The 20,489-nt window shown below is 38.9% G+C and overlaps 1 protein-coding gene and 1 long non-coding RNA gene across 8 annotated transcripts in view; one reads left to right on the forward strand and one right to left on the reverse strand.

Annotated features, from left to right (window-relative positions):
• The window catches only part of LOC109037149 (uncharacterized), a 549,607-nt gene that overhangs the window by 115,642 nt on the left and 413,476 nt on the right, over nucleotides 1-20,489 (forward strand). The gene's annotated exons all lie outside the window — the stretch shown is intronic.
• On the reverse strand, nucleotides 5,082-19,256 carry LOC140224523 (uncharacterized). Its single transcript, XR_011899794.1, has 2 exons — nucleotides 17,495-19,256; nucleotides 5,082-6,833 (listed from the first exon to the last, which is right to left on the reverse strand). It is a non-coding gene; the product is annotated as an uncharacterized lncRNA (long non-coding RNA).

Consider the following 20,489-nt stretch of genomic DNA (forward strand, 5'->3'; position numbering starts at 1 on the left):
CACGCAAAATTGTCGTGCGCTCATCCACACGCGTCAAAGATAATATTAATAGCCTGAAAAATTGGGCCACATCAGAGGACGCCTAATCTTTCCGGCTCTATGAGCGTATGCGGGTTATACCGGCTCAAAGTTGAGTAAAACCCTTTTGAGAGAGTTCGAACATGAACAAACGCACTTTGAGGGGAATTAGGGTTCGATGGCACGCTTCAGAAAGAGGAGCAAGGTACGGCGAACCAAAAGACACGACGAGGAAAAATTCCCTGACTTTTCTAGGTCTTCCGTGACCCAAATAATCAAAATTCCCTGACTTTTCACATCAACGATTAGTACCCGCGAAAATGAACAATTTCTGGCATTAATCCACCTGGAAATGACAGAAACAACACTGAAAAAAACCGTTACGGGCTATATAGACATACCGTCCATTCCGGGCTCAGCGGCTGAAACTGCCGGATGCTGGAGCCGTAGCTTCTATTGCTCGGGGTGCTGCTACGCCCGGAAGGATCGGCCTTTCAGCCCGGAACAAGGTCGGTAAGTTTATACAGCCCGTAAGTACGGCTTCCACGGCCGGAGTTGTTTTTTCAGGGAAGTAAACCTTTTTCCGGCAGGAATTGATCATTAAATTGACAATGGGGATATTTGGCATAGTTACGCTCTTTAGTGATGGTAACGAAGACATGTCTCGTCTTTTCAGGGCTAGAGAGAAGTCTCTCGCGACTCCATGTTTCATGAGGACCTCATTTTACAATATGGGACTACTTTTTCCAGCTCAATTAAGAAACGATGTAAGTGCCATTAGTTTCCTCAAGCAGATACGTGCTTTTATGGATGAGTCAGATACAGTCATTCTTCATTGCAAAATATAGTTCTGATGAATTTATCTGCAGTAAACTCGTTAAAATAGAGTCAAGTTCAGGTCTCGGCTGGTCCGTGTTTTGAAAACCTGCCGCCACATGGATAAAGAGAATTTCCTTATTGCTCATTTTGAATAGGAACAATGAAAATAAGACGCTGTCTGGCTATTCAGAGTCGCGATAACGTCGCTGCAAACAAATTGATGGTGAAATTCGAGAAAAAAATGCCTTTCGATCAGAAGCTTTTTTTTGCAAGTTGGCAACTCGAACTCGCCTATTGGTATGGAGACGGATAATTGCACTGACTAAAGAGGTAAGTAATAGACTAACTTAAGGCAATCCACGAAATACCCTTTAGTTAGTACATAATTGTCTAGGTACCTTCTTCTACGCGAACTAACTTTCAACGTAGAGCTCGCCGTCTTATTTTTCTACGCCTTTGTCTATCAATTTAAAGAATCAGCTCGCAGTGGCGACTCTGACAGGGCCGGATTAGAGGGGTGGCCACATGGGCCGCGGCCCATGGCAGCAAATGAAGGGGGCGGCAAATTTTGCAATTTTTTTAAATGTAGGTATAAAAAAAAATCGGATTTAGAAAAAAAAATTACAAACGAGAAAAGGCTACAAAATCTCTCATTTCCTGAGAGTATAGTAATTTCTAATTTGTCGTCTTCCAGTGATACAAGAGACAGCACCTTTAATTAGTCGAGTTAAGAGAGAAACCAAACACACAATTTGGCTTGGAACGGCGCGACTTAGGGAGAAACGATGACGAGGACTTGAGATATAAAGGAGAAGCCCTCGGCGCGGCAATCGGAATGTAACACATATTAGCGCCTACAAGACTGCACGAATACTTCACGCATTGCATCAAACTTAGTGCGGTTATTGGGGTCAGCGTGAAACGGATAGCGCCTACAAGAATGCATGAATACTTCACGCATTGCGCCAAACACAGTGCGGTCAGCGTGAAACGCATAGCGCCTACAAGACTGCGTGAATACTTCACGCATTGCGCCAAACACGGTGCGGTCGGCGCGGCGCGGCGGCGGAAGTTAAAATCATTAAACCAAATTTTGTGTTTGTTCTTTCATAATTTTTTCGTTCATTTCTTATGAATGGAAGGCCTTGTCCATTAGAGATAGGTTTACGAAACTTGACTTTCGCGCAAAGTTCCGTGACCTTTTGCTAGTAATGTTGACAGGGCTTTCCCAAAAAATGTGTTCAACACGAGTAAACGCGTCTTATGCAACCCTCCCCCGCTGGGACGTTCACTTGATGGTTTTTATTGATGTTTCAAAACGAATGAGAAGGAGGGCGGCAAAATACAGGCGGCCCATGGGCGGCAAGTAGAAAAATCCGGCCCTGGACTCTGACAAGTTGGCAACGAGAGCTCCGTCCATTCAATCACATGTGAAACGATAGATATACATCGAGGAAGCTACCTCACCTGGGATGGATTATTCATGACAAATTTATTTGAGTAAAGGAAAAATAGACATGTCGACTTAGAAGACAAGGGTCCAAACATTTCAAAATCAAAACTCGTCTGCCGTGATCCGGCGTTCATGCCGCATGGAAAAAGATCACATTTTCACTAAGCGAAGTGTGCGATTTGCCGGACTTTTCTAACGTGTTGCATTAAATCAAAAACAAAAAAGGGTACGATTTGAAAATTGCCGCAAGATTAGTCTTTCGTTTGCCATAATGCGTGGATCGCGAGATTGGGCATTTCTTGCACCCTTGCCAGCAGTGAATAATCGACTATCGATATTTTCCCGTCCGAATCTACGGTAAAGAATCGATAATGAAGGTTTCCGCTGCGAACACTCTGATAATGGATCCAAAAGTTTAAATGACAGATCGATAGATCTATCGCAAAGCATAACACGCACGCCACAGTCAAGAGAGTCCACCTGCTTGAGAACCCTTAAGCAGATTTTTTTTTGTTTTGCGCAAAATACGTAAAAATGAGACTAGAAAAAAAAAGAGCGAGAAAAGAATACAAATTCGAGGTCGTGAGGTAGCTTTCGAGGTGAACGAGAATCATTGCACGTGCAGATTGACACGGGTGAAGCGCAAAAAAGATTTGACATGTTTAACTAAAGTGCGTTTGCAAAAGATATCGATCAACGGAATTGTTTTTGAACAATTCAATCACTGTTCGTGCCCTAGTGCCTAATCAAATCTCATTAAAATGTAAAGTGTCAACTCCGACAAACAATAAATACGACGTGTAAAAATAGAGCGAACGCATTTGAATTTTGGCAAAATATCAGGTCAAGAACAAAGAGAAAGTGATAAAAACACTAATGAATAGAGAAAAGACCAGGAGGTATTTGCTTTATGGGGAGGAGATGAATATTATCGCCAAAGATGGAGCACATTTACACCCATTAAGACTAATTCGTGCTCGGCGAGGACAAAGAAATGGGCTAAATATTTCGACAATTTTCTATTACAAGCTACCAATGGCAATACAATCCCTGACAGGTATTTAAAAAGATTGTAGAAATATTTTACGAAGACGTGTCTGCATATCACAGTACAGCTATCTTAACTCTACTGCACTGAAAAAAAAAGTAGCTTGGATCAAGCATGATAATTCTTGAATTTGCCGCCAAGAATTTTTTTTATCTTGCTTTAAGCTGACTTTTTCTTGATTCAAGAAAATTAATGCTTGGGTTAAGCAAAAAAGTAGCTGACATTAACTAGCAAAATTCTTGATTTAAGAAGAAATACTTCTTGGCGGCAAATTTAAGATTCTTTTTTTTTCAGTGTGATATATTTTCCCTAATTTTCGAGAATGCATGTAATTTTTCAAATTTTCCTGTCGATTCTGAGTTTTCATTTTAAAAGTGAAACCCAAGGCGAAAAAATCGTGGAAATGGACGGACATGGAAATAAATGCAGGACGTTTCAATTTTATACAACCTTATCTATTGCTGAAAGAAAAGTGGTTGAAACTAAAATAAAAAAATGTATATAAACCTCCGCCAATCATAATATGTTGATGATAATCAATTTTCATTTTATTCTAACCATGGAACCACACGCCGAGAAAAATCATTCTCAGTTAAATTATACGGTAATGCCCTGTTCGGAGTCGACTGTATCATTTGGTTTCTGTAACCGTACTGAATCTGTTCTGGCAACAGCTTCCACGGTTCATTAAAACGAGCTCTCCCTGCAATTCAGTTTTTGCTATCGAACTATACTTTTACAAATAGGTTTGGTTTGAAAAATCGGTTCCATGAACCAGGCAGTACGGTTCATTACATGAACCGAATGGTACGGCCGATGCGGAACATCGTGTCATGATTCATGTAACTGATTTTTCCCCTGCTATGGTTGACTATGGTATGTTTCTGCATACTGCGGAATTTTTTAATGAAGAATTAATATTAAATGAAATATTATAGGTACTAAAAGTTAACGTTCACATGCTAGATTGTGACGCGTAAAGTATAGTATACTGTGCGAGCCGCAATTGCAAATGGAGTATAGCTGGCAAGTGGGATTTTTCCCCTTCTATTTGCAAGGAGTCTCAAAAGGAATCTTTCAAATTCTCATGGCTAAAATTCTGAACTGTCAATAAAAATCAGATAAAATTCTCTAAAGCTGGGATGCAGCTTTCCTTTTTCTGCTTATCTAACCGCGTTACCCGTGAACCCGAATTTTCTGCTCCAATCGTGTAACCGAGAGAAATCTTTTTGGAAACCCCCCTCCAAATAAAAGAAAATCGCACTCATGGAGCGTAAGCAATGTCCTACCTAATGAAACCAGAGAACTTTTTTTTTTTTTTTTTTTTTTTTTTTTTTTTTAACGAACGTAAACATGTAATTCCTTCGCACTAAAACTCCGCCACGTCCATTACGACTTCTCTCTCTTGTGAGGAGAAATGGTTTAATGATGTAAAGCTTTGTATTCAACTACCCAATAATAGATAAAACATTATTTTAAATTGTTTTCACGAAATGTTGTATTTCAAACGATACTACAGTTGTGCATATTGCACCAACAGTACCGGTTGATAATTTCTGAGACAGGTCACTGAGTGTCACAGAGGTGGTTAATTCTCAGGGAAAATTCAAGATAAAGCTTTTGCGATGTATGATTGACTTTTTTTTTGTTTTTTTTTGTCTTTTGTTTTTTTGTTTGTTTTTTGTTTTTTTTTTTGTTACCTTGAGGTAAAAAGTGGGGTATGATTGATGATTAAAACAAAAATTAGGAAAAACGTTTTTTATTCATCCTTGATGGAACAGTATTGGCACAAGTTTATGGCTATTAAAATGGGTTTCCCCTCGAAAATGACAAAACATGTCGATCCAGTGAGGTATGTACTTAAGAAGAAGAAAAGACGAAAAAAACAGGTACCTATCTTCAAATTACAAGAGAGTACTAACCTTGCGTATAATTCTTGCTTTTAAGTAAGTTTTTACAATATGAAAATACGCGAACACCGAAAAAAGAGGCACAAGAAATACCATATAGGCTCTGATGGTTGGACAGTAACGTTGACAATAATTGCTAAAATGTTACTAAATTAAGGACAAGCATACTTGAGGGGCTTAACGTGTTTTAAGTTTCTAAATTATACGAAGCCTTATGGCGGAAAGAAAGTTCAAACTCACATTTTGATGCTTAAAAAATGAATTTTAACAGTGAATTTTTCACAGCATTTATTTCAAACTTAGATTTAGTTGAAATCACTAGTATCTCGATTTTTTTTCGAAAAGTGCACTTATGCGCCTTGCCCTTCAGGGTCCTCAACTCAGTTGGCTGAATGTTGTGGTTGCTCGAATAACATCCGCAGTGGCGAAAATCTAACCGAGAATTCAAAATGAAGAGATAGGTTGTTTCCAAAATAATAAATTCAAGGAGGTCGCAGCAAGCCCGGTGAGGGAAATCTCTCAATGAAGAATTTGCATGCGAATTTTTATTGCTTCATCTGAAAGTGCTTAAAAAGCTGATTTAACGGTCTTTTTTAGAATTTTTTTCTGATATAGGAAATAGTATAAAATTAGATTTATAAGTGAGAAAATGCACCGCCTAGTGACGTTATCTAGCGGCATTTCCCATTTAAACACATGTATTTTAGCAGATTAGATCATTTCGTCCTATCTTCTCCAATAATTCGTCGCTTGGCTGACATAAGGGCGTAACTACACGTTGAGATGAGCCCGGAAAAGCATTGAATTTTATGGAAGACAGAGTTCCTTGCAGAGTGTCGTTACGCGCGCCCTTATGTCGGGTAGGCGACGAATTGTTCAATTTAAAAGGGTAATCCTCGTGTTCAGATCACTCAGTACACTGGAAAAAAAACACATTGGATCTAGAGTCCAGACTCTTAAAAACACCGACACGAAAAAATACTCTTGATTCAATCAGATTTAAGCTTAAATCAATTCCTCTTAATTTGAGCGGATTTCCTTTTGATTTCAGCTTAAATCTGCTTGAATCAAGAAACCTTTTTCTTGTTGATGTTTTCAAGAGTCTGGACTCTAGATCCAATGTGTTATTTTTTTTCAGTGCAGTTTTCACTTTGACGCGAAATTCATCAAATTTCAGACACTGCAAATTCTCTCTGAGAACTGCCCTAGGTTTTCAGAACGTGCTGGTGGCGAAGGAGGAGGTGTCGTTTGAAGTTTCCCCTCTCGTGGAACTTCTTTTGGCAGAAGTGACACTGGTGAGTGGGCTCTTTGCCGCAGACGACCCTCTGGTGGAGTCGCAAGCTCGACGTGGACTTGTAGCCGCGACCGCAGTTGCCGCAGATGTACCGCTGATTCCTTGGCTTCGACTCAAACACATGTTCCACCGCAGTTGCTTGAAACGCATGCTCGACCGTCGTTGCTTGAAACGCATGTTCGACCGCAGTTGCTTGAAACGCAGGTTTGACGTCAGTTGCTGACCCATCGTTTTCAACGAAGTAGAGGGCAGTTACCTCATCTTCAGAATCGAAAGGCTGGTTAGAGTTGTCTGCAACGAAATAATGGCATCAGTAAAATAGGGACGCACAGAAAAAGTATAGAGTACCTACCTCCGTGGAGAAAACTTGGGGTACACACTCATGCCGCTGAGGGCTAATCAACATTGATTGACGAAGAAATAAACAAAGGAGAAAAAGGGAAAATGAAGCAATATTATTGGTTGAGACGGGTAGTTGTTATAGAATAAGGTAGAAAATGATGGACTAACTAAGAGATCTCTCGTGGATTGCGATTAGTTAGTCTATTACTTCCCCCTTCTGTCTATTACAGCCACCCGCTTCCACCGATGATGGGATCGCTTCATTTTCCCGTCGTTTCCTTTGTCCATAGCTTTGTATCTCAATTTCACTTATCTGACTGCAGAAAGCGTTATCTGAGGGTTGGGCCGTGTAGAGGCCACCGGGCTGATTATTGAAATTAATAGATAAAGCTATGGACAAAGGAGACGACGGAAAATGGAGCGATCCCATTGGTGGAAGCGGGTGGTTGCAGTAGACAAAGGAGGTGAGTAATAGACTAACTGACGGCATTCAACGAGAGATCCTACACGGAGAAAAAAAACTTCGTGCGTGGGACCCGAAGTTTAGGTCATACGGATCTCTGAAGTTTTCGGATTGAGCATCTGAACACTTTAGGTCCAGCTGCTGAGGTTTGGATCACACATCTGAAACTTCAGTTCTTACATCTGAAGTACTTCGGTTTTCACACCCGAACAACTTCGGTTCTCACATCTGAAGTACTTCAGATGTAAGAACTAGAGTTTCAGATGTGTGATCCGATCCTCGACAGCTAGTCCTAAAGTGTTCAGATGCTCAATCCGAAAACTTCAGAGATCCATATGACCTAAACTTCGGGTCCCACGCACGAGGTTTTTTTCTCCGTGTATAGTTGCATCATAATTTTCCCCCTTAGTCTATAAGGAACAAACTTTTCTGCCAATAGAATCGCTACACTTTCCCTTTGTCTTCTTTGTCTATAGCTTTGTATTGACAATTTAAATAATCAGCCTGTTGATTGCTGCACGACTTTACTTTCAAAGGACGCTTTCTGGGCTACATTGACGAAAATTAATGAGAGCGGACTCATCCACAGATTATAATCTAAGGATAACTGCATACGATCGTACAAATTGTCCCAGTAAATTTTTAGAGCGAATGACAAAAAAAGGAAATTTACAATAAATATATGAGAAATTTTACAATTTCATCACGTAATATTGAAAAACTCCGAGTCGTACTTCGAAAATGTGAAAGGTACGGAACCGTCTAAATACTTTACCTATGCCGATATTCGCAAAAGTCATAAAATTTGGCCTGGTATGATAATACTGATAATAAAATAAGAAAAAAGAACAACTCAAAACAAACAAGAGAAGAGATTGGACGTTTTATAATCGCTAAAAATAATAAAAAAATAAAATCTTAATGCATGTTAAACCTATACTAGGGGCTTATGGGGCTGCTTCGCAGCCCCTTATTTTTCCTGTACACTTTTCACTTTCACATGTTTTTTTTTTTTTTATTTATTTATTTTCATTTAATTTTCTGTTTTGTCTTTGAATCGAGTCTAATTATTTCTTTGAGAGAATAAATATAACAAATGTTTTCAAAAATTGTAATTTTATTTAGTAAACTTTAAACTAAAATTTTGTTTTAATCTTCATACAAAATTATTTTTTAGGTTTTACATTTGTTTTCAAACTAATTTTAAAGAAGATCTTTTTTTATTTTTTAAATACTTTGCTTTTTTTTCGATTAAATTGTTGATTCTTCTTTTGCCATTTCTGTCCTGCTTTTCTTCCTATATTTCCTACAACTTTGCTCTTCTTCTTTCGTCCTTTTGTCTTTTCTTTTTTTGCTTCTTCTTTTTCTTCTTCAGTAGCTGTTCCTTCTGGTTCTTCTTCTTTTTCTGCTCCTGTTTTAACTTCATCTAATTTTTCCGCTTTTTCTTCTTCGTTTTTTCCATGTTCAGTCTGCTTTCTGGTTTCCGTATTTGCTGGTACGTTATCTTTTTCTTGTTTCGTTATCTTACTATTCCACATATAAGTCAGTTGTTTATTACCCATGTATGTTCCTAGCTTAACTTGTTTGATAAAAATGGTTTTTCCCAAGTCTTCGTGTGCATCCGGAATGCAGCTGCATTCCCGATGCGTTAAGGGGTGGGCAGGAGGGAGGGACGGACTGAGAAACTGAAAAAAGTACGTTACGTAACGGTAAATATTAAATAAACTTACCTATATATGGATCCTTGAACTTTAAAGCAATAAGGTCCATCACCCGGAATATCAGTTCGATTTGCAGAGAAAGAGGCAAAAGCAACAGCACTATTATAATTTCTGATATGCTTTATGAAATTTGGAGAATATAAAAATAATGATTTCAAATCGGTATTTGTCCGAATACTCGGTAAAGAAATTAAGCCATTTTGGAATCAGTTATTAAAATGACCATTGGACATTTCACCCTGAAAATGGCGAGCATCACAATAATGACAAATTATATTCATTGAACCGACTGAAAATTTGGTAACAAAATTTTCATCAAAGTTCTGATCATCAATTTTATACTTCCGAAATGAAGAAATGAAACTTTGATTTTCTATACTAATAACAGAGTTAAGTTCTTGCTTCACTAAACGAACATGCGAAGAATTCTGGAAAACGCGACCACGTTTTGGAGGACGACCGCCTCGGTCATTGAAAATTTCACTCATAACAACTGTTAAATTTAAAATTAAAATTAGTAAAAATTATTATTATTTTAACAAAATCATAACTGAAAAGTTCAATTTTTAAATTAAAAAAAATAAATCAGAAGAAAAAGGATGAAATGAAAATGGAAATTAATAATAAACATATTTATACACATTGAAAAGAAACAGCGTGAAAAGTTCTGATCGGAAATGAGAAAAAAAACTTGGAGGTTATTGACTTAATGAGGAAAAATTGGCAATAGGAAAAAGATGGAACCAATCATGAAAAACCGTAAAAAAAAAAAAACGCGGGAAAAGAAAAATGTAAGTTGATGGCAGTTGAGTGTTGGAAGTAACCTCACTTAATGATGATTGTTGAATGAAAACAGCTGATAAAAAGACAGCAAACAGTACAGTAAGATGCGTAGCAACAAAACTTTTCCGAAAAACAAAAAACAAAAAACCCCCACTTCCCCTCATCCAATTTATGAGTTTTTAGGGATTTAAAAATCGGGGACGAACCCCAGAAAATAATTTATAGTTTTCCCGAAGCATTGAGAACAACACCTTTCAAATGAACCAACGCCCCTCGCAATTAGTACAGTGGTTGATTCACAATTTCATTCTATTTTTCAAATTATATATTAAGATCGGCGAATACCGACACCAAGAATATAGCTGCTAAGAGACATCTTCGCTTCGAAATGATCGTAGAATATTCCAAGACTATTTCCTGGTCTAGTGGAAGTGAAGTCCTAACAAAGTGACGTGGAATCAGGAGAAAGGTCACGCACAAAGAACGGAACGGAAAAACCCCAGGTTCTAATTTTCCTGGTGGCTCTAATCAGCAACGGGGAAAGCTCGACACATTACACGGGATGACGATGGCTCTACACGAGGAAACAATGCGACAATCAGGGCGCGAATGATCGATTATCGATTTGTCCCCATTCGACGCTGTGGTAAAGAATCGATTATTAGCGAACACCCTGCCCATCGATACTTTTCCACGGCCTTAAATGGGAGATCAATCGATGTATCGCAAAGCAAGCAACGCCACTGGAGACGTTTCCTTCGGTTTTCCTGCTCGGCATTTTGAGCTTGCCGAGTCTATGAGAGCATTTGAACCCTGTGTCTGGTGCTGAGCCCTGGATACGATGGAAAGGTATGAGATTTGGGGTTCAAGAGTTGGGGGTCGGGCGTTCAACGGTCTTGGGCCGTGCATTTGGCCGCGGCCTCACCGAGACGAGGGCGCGGACGGAGAGGCATTAGCATAAAAAATTCAAGAGACGGAGCTCGGAGAGATCATTTCCGAGAATTTGAAACAGGAATCAGGAGCGAGTCCACGCCAACGTGGCTGGGGCGCCAGCAGCTGCAAAGGAGAGTCCAGGGTTATGTAAACATCCAGCATGGACCCGCCGAACTGAGCCTTAGGTACCATCTCACAGGTTAATCCGCATTTTACGACCGAAAATTGTCTGCTCGGAACCACGGGGTTACATATTTTCCGGTATTTTAAAACTATCGGACTTTTCAGGGTTTTTGAATGCAAAATCCTTTGACTGATCTCAGAATTTTTAGGGCATGATTTCTGAGGAACAATTTTTGGCGTTGTGTTGTCTAATCGACGAGGAAAGGAACCCCAGGGTGACTTATATTCTTGTGATTGAAAATTCCTGGACTTTTCAGGGTTTTTGAATGTAAAATTCCATGAATGTTCCCAGAATTTCTAAGGTTATTTTTGGGCATGATTTCTGAGGAAATGTTTGGTCTAGGGTCAAGACGACACGAAAAAAACACACCTTTTCAGGACAGTGTGAAAACTCTCCTACCGATATCTGGTTGATATTCACTTATCCACTAAACCAAATAGAAAAATTGCCAAGAAAAATTTTTCACACTATCCTGATAAATTTGGCCGATAAAGAAAATTAAAGAAGTAATAGACGCACCTTTTCACCCTAAAAATCAGACTTTTTACGGCTGAAACGCCGTATTTTGTACGGGATTCTTCCATTTTTCGCAACCGGCACATGACCAAGCTGATGGCGCGGTCAGGACGTTTAAACAACCCTTCGCTTGAAATTGAAGAATATTATGTTTTGACTGGAAGAAAAAGTTTCAAAGTTCCGCAGCAAAATTCCTAGAATCAGGATTGGACAAAATGCCGCAACTTTTCCATGTTATCAATGACTTTTCAAGAACTTATCACCCTAATTTCCCTCTACAAACGCTTTTCAAGTCGAGTCAAATAATTGAAAATAGTTAACGACCAAAAAACTTTTTCGGGGATCCAGATGACTGAGCTGCGAGCTGCGTGGTTGCTCATTTGTGCTGATAGTCGGCTGAAATGGCAAAATCTCACGATTTTGAGCATTGAGCATGGCGGATTAAAACATTACACAGCATTTACTAAAAGACTAAGTTTTTTGAGCTACAAACTTCGGCGACCGCCATCGCCACAACTTCCATCTGGTTTGATATTTCTCGGCGTAGGGATGCCAGAGATTCTAGACCCCCTGCCCCCTGACTGGGCATTTTCCAATTATTTTTCGTGATTTCAAGAACTTTCTCTATACTTGGACTAGAGCCCCCTCTCCTTACGCTCCGATGAAAACTTTATGACTACGCCACTGGACATGATGTGTCCATGACTTCTTGCATGCATTGCGATATTGATTACCAATTTCTATTATTTTTTATCGCCTAAGGCTCTCTCCCTGCAGATGATCTCAGATTACGTTTGAAAACATAACAATTGCGGTAATTTGATGTCGTTTCTTTATTGTTATTATAAAAGGGGGTGCGCCCTCTAGCCGCTACGTGGCCCAACCCCCAGAGGACGCCTTGCGCCTTCTGAGGCCTGCTTCGCGGGGTCTCATGGGTTAATGTAAATATAGAGGGCTCATCTAGGCATTACCACCTGCCATATCCGTAAAAATCATTGAAATCGGCTTGTAGAACGCTAGAAAGAATTTTTTTTTTTTTTTTAAAAAAAAAAAACAATTTAAAAACCTAGGTGAATCAGAGAGCTTTTATAGATGATTAAAAGCAAGCACAGTATCTAAATGATGAGTTTTCAAGGAGGCCGCATCCTGAAACTCACGGTTATTACTTCTTCTTAAACGAATAGAGGCTCAATTATAAGTATCTCATTGGCTGCAGAAAACCTCATCTTCGGTAAAAGCTCGTTGGGAATCTGCCCAACAAAGGAAACAAAGAGATCCGCGCTGAGACGACAATAAACTATTCGAAAGGTTAAATTTGAACGGATTTTAGAGGCGCTTAAGATTAACATTTTTCCCCTTTGAAAATGAGCCGGAAAGACCGAGCCGAGAGCAGTGGTACCGTGCTAAGAAAGAACGTCGTAAGAACCTTCAGACGTTGCCAAATTTCATTTTATAAAATACAAAGTTTCGCGGAAACTTGAACCAAGGTATTTCTCTTCCGATTGTTATCAGAAAAGTGTATTTGCAGTTCAATCAACGGTGTCTAGGAATTTTGAGAAAAAATAGTCGAACAAAATCGAAAAAAAATTTTCATCTCAAGTTGGCGACTTGGAAATGTTCATACGGTGTTTTTTCTTAGTACGGCAGAGTACCAGGCAAAATATGCAGTATGTAGCGTCTTTAACATTAATATTCGCCTCTTTCCTCCTTATGTATACTCTTCTCTCCTCTCGCTCGATGCCGTCGTGCTTTGCGATAAATCGATTGATATGCCATTTATACCCTTTGAAAAGTGTGGATTATCAGATCATAACTTAAAAGTCGATTCTTGCTCATGTCCTCAAATGTAAAAATATCGTTAGTCGATTATTCCCGCCTCGTCTCCCCTCTCAACTCCCCCATACGCAGAGTTCAATGATCACTAAATCCGAACTTTAGATGTAAACTTACACGATTCTGAGATCATATTTGTGTTAGTGACGTTCTTGCATGACATTTGAGCAACGCTTTTTTATGGGATAAGACAAAAATATCAATTCCTGAAGTGCTAGAGTTTTCTAGGTATTTAACTTATTCTCTTCAGTTAATGAGCGAACCCTTGAAAAAAACAAAATGTTCCTTCCTGTTAGACTTGATTCATACCTGTAGACTAATATAGTAGCTACGTAATTCGATATAAAATCGAACCCTTGGTTCAAATGTAATCAAAGGAAGAACCTTGTTTCATGATTCGCGCCTTTTGCGCCATGGTGGTAACATGAGTTCAAGTGTTTCTTACAATTAAAATTTTTCGTGTTTCATTAAGCAATTATAATTCATCAAACAATTTATTAAATAATTACTTCAATCACTACAACACTTACATTTACTTTACAATTACTTTCAACTTTAATTGATTTATTACCGGTCAATGACTAAATTTTGATAGAGAATTTGCAGGTGTTTGAAATTTGATTAATTTCGCGTTTAAGTGGAAACTACTGAGTAAACTGAACACGAGGATACTCTTGGTTCATGGATTGAACAATTATTGGAGAAGATACGACAAAATGATCTAATCTGCTAAAATACGTGTGTTTAAGTGGGAAATGCCGCCAAATGACGTCACCGGGCTGTGTATTTTCTCCTTTTAAAATCTATTTTCATGCTATTTCCCACATCAGAAAAAAATTATAAAAAATACTGCAAAACCAGCTGCTCTTTCAGCATTTTCAGATGAAGCAATAAAAAACTTGCATGCGCATTCTCCATGAAAAATTCTTACATGAGGATATATGTTAGTTTTTTTTTGGTTTGAACCAAGAGTTCGATATTATACCGAAAGACGTAGTCACTAAATCAGTTTATTTGCTGCAGAGAGGTCTTCACGTTATGAATAAAGGCTATTAGAAAACAGAGAGAAAAAACCCCGCCCTTTGATGGAATAAAAAATGTGGCACCCTCGCCGTGGGGTGCATAGGATGGGAATCGGTGGAGGGGGGTGCGTGAAGGGGGAAGGGGGTGAGGGGACTTGAGGGGTCGAGCCAGATCGTGAATTCGGTGGCGCCTCGCCGAGCTTCTTGGCTACCTGTTGAGCCTCCTCCAGACTTTGGGTCAAATTCTTTCGACGGGTTCCGCAACACCCCTCTCACCCCCCCTCTCCACATGGCTAGAGTTCAGGTTTCACGGGAGATCCGTCCTAAGAGGGGTTGCGGTTTCCAAACGCCAAAAGCAAATTGGCGGGTCTCCGCCTGTCTCGCCAGAACGAGGGGATGCTAAAAATTACGCCAAAGGGAGGGTTGCCTTCCAGGGGCTCCTGAATTTTACCAGATGATATTGGCTTCTCGATAAAGGTTCGAGGATGCGACGAACAGACGTTTACTTCCCTTGTTGTTTTGATTTCGTTACGTTGTTTCAAAATTTTGCCACCGCTGAATTTTTTAATGATAAACACGACTAATTTAAGATGGATCAGCAGGTTCAGCAGGTTCTGAGTGGCTTCATATATTTTCTTTCTAGTTCGTTGGATTTTTTTTTCTCAAAAATTTGGAGCTCCTTGTTACTACCGCCGTGCTAGGGAAAAACGGCGTATGGACATTTGAGAGCAGCCAAATGTTTTCTCGGAAAATATTTCTTTTTGAAGAAAATTTTGAATAGTATTCCTTGAAATTTTTGGACACCTCAGGTAAAATTCTCTGGAAAATCGGAAAAAAGCTTTATAAAATTTGCCGAAATTTCGTGATTTGTCACAGGCGGCAACGTCTGGAGGCTCATACGGCGTTTTTATTTAGTACGGCAGATTACTAGTTGATACACAACAGATTGGTGACCTTATTAATACTTGATGATATTGTAAAGCTTTGGTCATATTGACTGATTAGTAAGGTGTAAACTCTTCAACACTAGTTGATGGAGAAAAGTTTGTAAATTAGTAGTACAAATAAGCTTGATTAAAATCTTTAACTTCTTCCTAGAAAAGAGAATCGAGATCCTGAGTTGTTTGACGATAAAATATACTGTTAGCTTGAGGACGGTCGTGAAAAGTTGCTTTTCAGTTGCCTTTAGGAGGCTACGAGGCAAAGGGGTAATTTTCTAGCTTACTTCAATATATAATCCCATTAAAATTACAATTTCATTGTTGATCCTGACTATTTCCAAAACCAAAGACGCTAAATGAAGGGGCTATAAATCATATTCAGGGTGTTTGGGATTTTGAGATATGACAAACCAAAGGTTAGTTTCGTAGTTAATTTTATTAAATAATCTCATTGGAAAGACTAAGAACTTTGATTGAGAGCTGTATAAAAAACAGTGAAGGAATAAAATACATTAATGAATAAAAATGTAGGAAAAAAATAAATAAAACTAAAAATAACGTAACAGCTTTCAGTATGGTTCCCAAATTTGTTTCCTATCCTTGCATTCTCTAGGATTATTTGAGCTTACTGTAAGCTTTCAAAGAGTCCAACAGAATAATAGCTCAGAACTTCGAATGCACGTAAAATTTGGCATGCAAGTATAGAATAGTATTTACACTACAATTTGAAAAGGAACAGTCGAACGGGTCAGTTGCGCTTGTCATGAGGATTCGTGTTCTGATGTTTAAAACTTAAGTACAGTTAGCAGAAATGAAAACAGGAAATTGTTAAATTTGTTGAAGCAGCTATATGTTGAGGTGTCTAGAGTACCTATATATAGTGAGAGAATGGACAGATCGCTTCATGGAAGGCTTAGGGCCCAAAAGTGCAGCCACCCTTCAAACCGACTTCTAACGTTCCTCACTGTCAGTCTGCAGATTCCAATTCTAACCAAGATGGCTAATAATGTGCATAAATGAGCGTTCTTCCGCAAAAATGAGTAAATTTAAGCAAAAACTAAGTCAAATACGTGCATTATAAACGATGGTTCGTAACAATTGTATTAGGAAATCGCTCTAGGTAATTGAAATTCATAGGTTGGCTGCATTTCTGGGCCCTAACTTTATTCGCGAAGGCATCGGTGAAGGCCTGATAGATTTTCGGAGTTTCACATCTGTCTACACTCTACTCTAGAGGTGCCCGATGCTTGAAAGGCTGTTGTTCAATACGGAAAATGGCTGTTAGGAGTTGTGAAGCTCCGGAGTGCTACTAAACGAGTAGATAAATCACAAGAGTATATACATTCGTAGCTACCTCGGTAAAATGAAAAATCGACGCATACGCTAGGATTCTGTATCCAATAATGAAAGAGGAAATAACCACGGGTGATTTTCGTCATCCTCCCTAATGGAGCATTCCATGATTTCTTACACCTCGGTTTCATTAATCAGTGCACTTATTTGCACTGGTTGATGCACTGGTTCCACGTGCATTATCGATAAAAGCGCGCTAAATGAGGTCAATTACCGTGTTTTTCGAAGGTGTATAGACTCCGTTATTATCAGAGGTGGGAATTCGACGTTCGGAAAGGTATTGCGATTGATTTTTGATCATACCTAAGGCTTAACCATCAAAATACGAGTTCACGACAGCGCAACGGATCCACTGAAAAATGTGATTCTGGATGGATGGAATAGTTTCAACCTGTCGCTTTCAGAGAGGAAAGATTGAGAGTCGACTTAGGACAACAGAATTCTTCGCAGAATTATTTGATCTATGATGAATGTGAGAAAAAACAGGTGAGAAGTAAACAAAAAAAAAATAAGACAAAGTTAGAAATACAAAGTAAGCGTAAAGAGTGATAAACTGCACGATCTAATTTCAATAACTGAAAAAACTGGCTCAATGCAAGGTCCAAGGTTGGCATCACCTGAATTTTGGAAGGGTGTCAGCCGCCCCCAACGCGAAGTCACTTATCCGAATGGAGCTGGCACTACAGACCTAAAACCTCGGTAGTGCAATACGACCTCTACAGCTCTCTAGGCATTAAAATTGAACAGTCTATTATTGAGTAACCCCCCCCCCCCCCTTAAGGAAAAAGACGAACCTCTAACAAGCTCTCTAGCATTAATACTTGACACAGGTCTATCCTGAGTACTTGGTGCGTTTCTTACCTTTCTCCCTAAGGCATACACATTTCTACCGAAGTCCCTCTTAAGCCGCTGTCAGTGAGTGGGAACCCTACGAAGGCCAAAGCCTGTGCGACATCTTATCTTTGTAAGTATTCGACAGGAATTTATTGTGCACAAGAATGCAATGCCTTTTGAGTGTCCCGAAATGATGAAATTTTTGATGACACTCCTCGCAGCCGAAACTCGGCTCCTTTCCGCACTCCACTTTGATGTGGGTCTTAAGATTATTCTTGTACTTGTACTTCCGCCCGCACCTAGTGCAGTCGAAACTGGGCACACCGTAGCTATCGTTCGAATCTTTCGCCTTGTTGGCGGACGATTCATAGAGGAGACTTCCGTCATCTAAGTCGATCACATCCACTGTTTCGGGAGTGTCCTGAAAAGATTGACTTCTCGAGGAGAGTCGGGAATAAGCTCCTTCTGCCACTGAAACAGAAAACTTCCGATTTGAGCATTCATTTCCAAAGGGACTCGAGTTTTTCCATTAGTTGATTAATCGTATACGTTTGGTTAATCGAAAATTTAGTAACCAGCAAATTGAAATAGCTTTAATCGATTAATTTGAATATTTTAAAACGGTAAATTTACACAATAACAACCTGTCCTGCCAAAGTTCTCATGTGTATATCAGCATTTCAGATGAATTTTAGGGTCAAAAGTTATGTGCGCTCAACATTTTCGATGATAACGTGGCCAATTCCGGCACAATTATTTCAAAATTGTTTGCCTGAAAAAGCTTATTTCGGCTTTGGACTGAAATGTAAAGAGGTTTTGAAAGTTTTTAATTTTCGATTAATCGGTAGCAAATAATCGATTAGATAGTTTAACCAATATTATAAAAAATCTATTAATTAATCGAATCAAGACATTCGATTTATCGATTACTTAATCGCCGATCAAACAACTCTAAAGGAGACTGACGGAAAAAGGGAGATTATGGTCTCTGGAGAATTTGTCTCTGATTGGCTTCGTCATCTTAGGCTTGATGGAGCTCTTAGGAACCAAATAAATTTCGAACGTTGTACACAAATGAAAATGATACATACTTCCTTATGAAACTCAGATGACTCCCAACAGTGTACACTGTACAGTCAGACTGGAGCTTGAATACAGTTCCTCTCTCAAATTTTTGTGGCCGCCTATCACTCTCCTAGTTTTTACATTTTTCCTCTTTTCAGTACGTGAATGTTGCATACAGTTAGCGATGGCCGACAATTTGGAAGCGGCATGCGTGTTACCTCGTCAAAAGACAATAATTCGCATAGACATAGTAAAGGTTTTAAAGGTGCGAAGCTCCGAGAGCACGGAACTCGGGCTTTGAGCGCCTTCAAATCCTGGTGATACCCTCCGCTTTACCAGGCAGTTAGTTTAGTTGCCTATTCGATCCAAACCCAACTCAGGTTGGTTGCAGTTCCAGATTTTCATAATATGCGTTTGATGCTTTAAGAACTCAAGATGACGTCACCAATCGTGACGATATAGGTATTAAATTTGATCGATTTATAATATATCACGAAGAAAATGAATTCAATTATTCACGGATGATTCAATACTATTTTAAACGTTTCTTACTCATGCAATGTCGAATTAATGACAAGTTTATTAAAGATTTAATTTTGTTGGTTTTAATAAGCTGGGATCAAAGCTCCTACAAAAATGTAAAAATAAATAAATATTAGTGGCATTATAAAACAATTAATGGTTCCAAAAAGCATGTTTTGGCTATATGGCACCACAAGATAATGTTTAAACATTACAAAACTAACTGGAAGCTAAATATAAATGGAGATCGGTGTTAATATGAAGAAGAAAAAACTTCAGAATTTAAATTTCAAATAAATAAAATATTTGAGGATTAGGGGCCAGATATTGACATCGACAAAAAAAAGGAACAAAACAAAATAAAAAACGCGGAAGCAGATATTTTTAAAGTTGGGTTTTTTCATTTGTTCCAGTTTAGGCGTTAACCCTGACAAAATATAGCATCCTCGACGATGATTTTCGAGTTGGCTATCCATGCACATTGCACAAGCAGCGGTTGCAGCGCACTTGACACGAAACATGGAACGTGTGGACGGAGCTGTGTGAACAAAGCGGTGAGAACAGGAAAACCAAAATCAAAGTAGCCGTTGCGATATAGATGCGACGCTCGGCCCGCTTACAATGTTGCCAGATGTGCTGAAAAATCAGCACTTTTCCCGATTTAAACCCGTGTAAAATAGTCACATTTAATCGCGCAACTTGGCAACAGTGCCTGCGGACGGTTAAACACCCGCGACTCATTAAACAAAAGGTAATTGCACGAAATTTTAAAGCGCCGCTGTCGGTTTGAATAGGAAAGATCATAGCGTCTAGACTTCTTCTATTATCTCATTCTCTCATATTTCCCTCATTCCACCTGATTTTCAGGGGAACCATTAAAAGTTGCGATCCGATTGCGTTGTAAAAAAAAGTAATCCAAAAGTGATATCCTTTCATAGAAATTAAGCGATGCTCGAGTACGAAGAAGGTTAGTTTTTAGGTGATGCTGTTTTCGTGTATTTTTTATCGTTATTGAAAACACTGATAACGCTTTTCGGAACAATGTAGGGCTTTTCATGTAATTTTTCGTCTCTATAAACAATCGATTCTTTGCAAAAGAATTTTGGACGGTTTTTTTTCTTGAACATTCTGTGCTTCACATAAATATATTTCTGCACTGAGAAAAAACTATGGCTTATAAACCTATTAGAGGTAAATATGGAACACCACTAATAGTAGTACTTCTACATATAATAATAGCACATATACCTTAGTTATGGTACGGGGTACCTTAATTAGGTACAGAGACCTTAGTATGGTTCACAGACCGAGAATCATTAGTTTATTTACGACTATTATAGGTGTTCCATATTTACCTCCAATAGGTTTATAAACCATAGTTTTTTCTCAGTGTGGACCCACACGAATAAATGAGTACTTAATCATGATATTTCGA

Source organism: Bemisia tabaci, chromosome 1, assembly GCF_918797505.1.
Source record: "Bemisia tabaci chromosome 1, PGI_BMITA_v3".
In the NCBI taxonomy this organism is placed as follows: Eukaryota; Metazoa; Arthropoda; class Insecta; order Hemiptera; family Aleyrodidae; genus Bemisia; species Bemisia tabaci.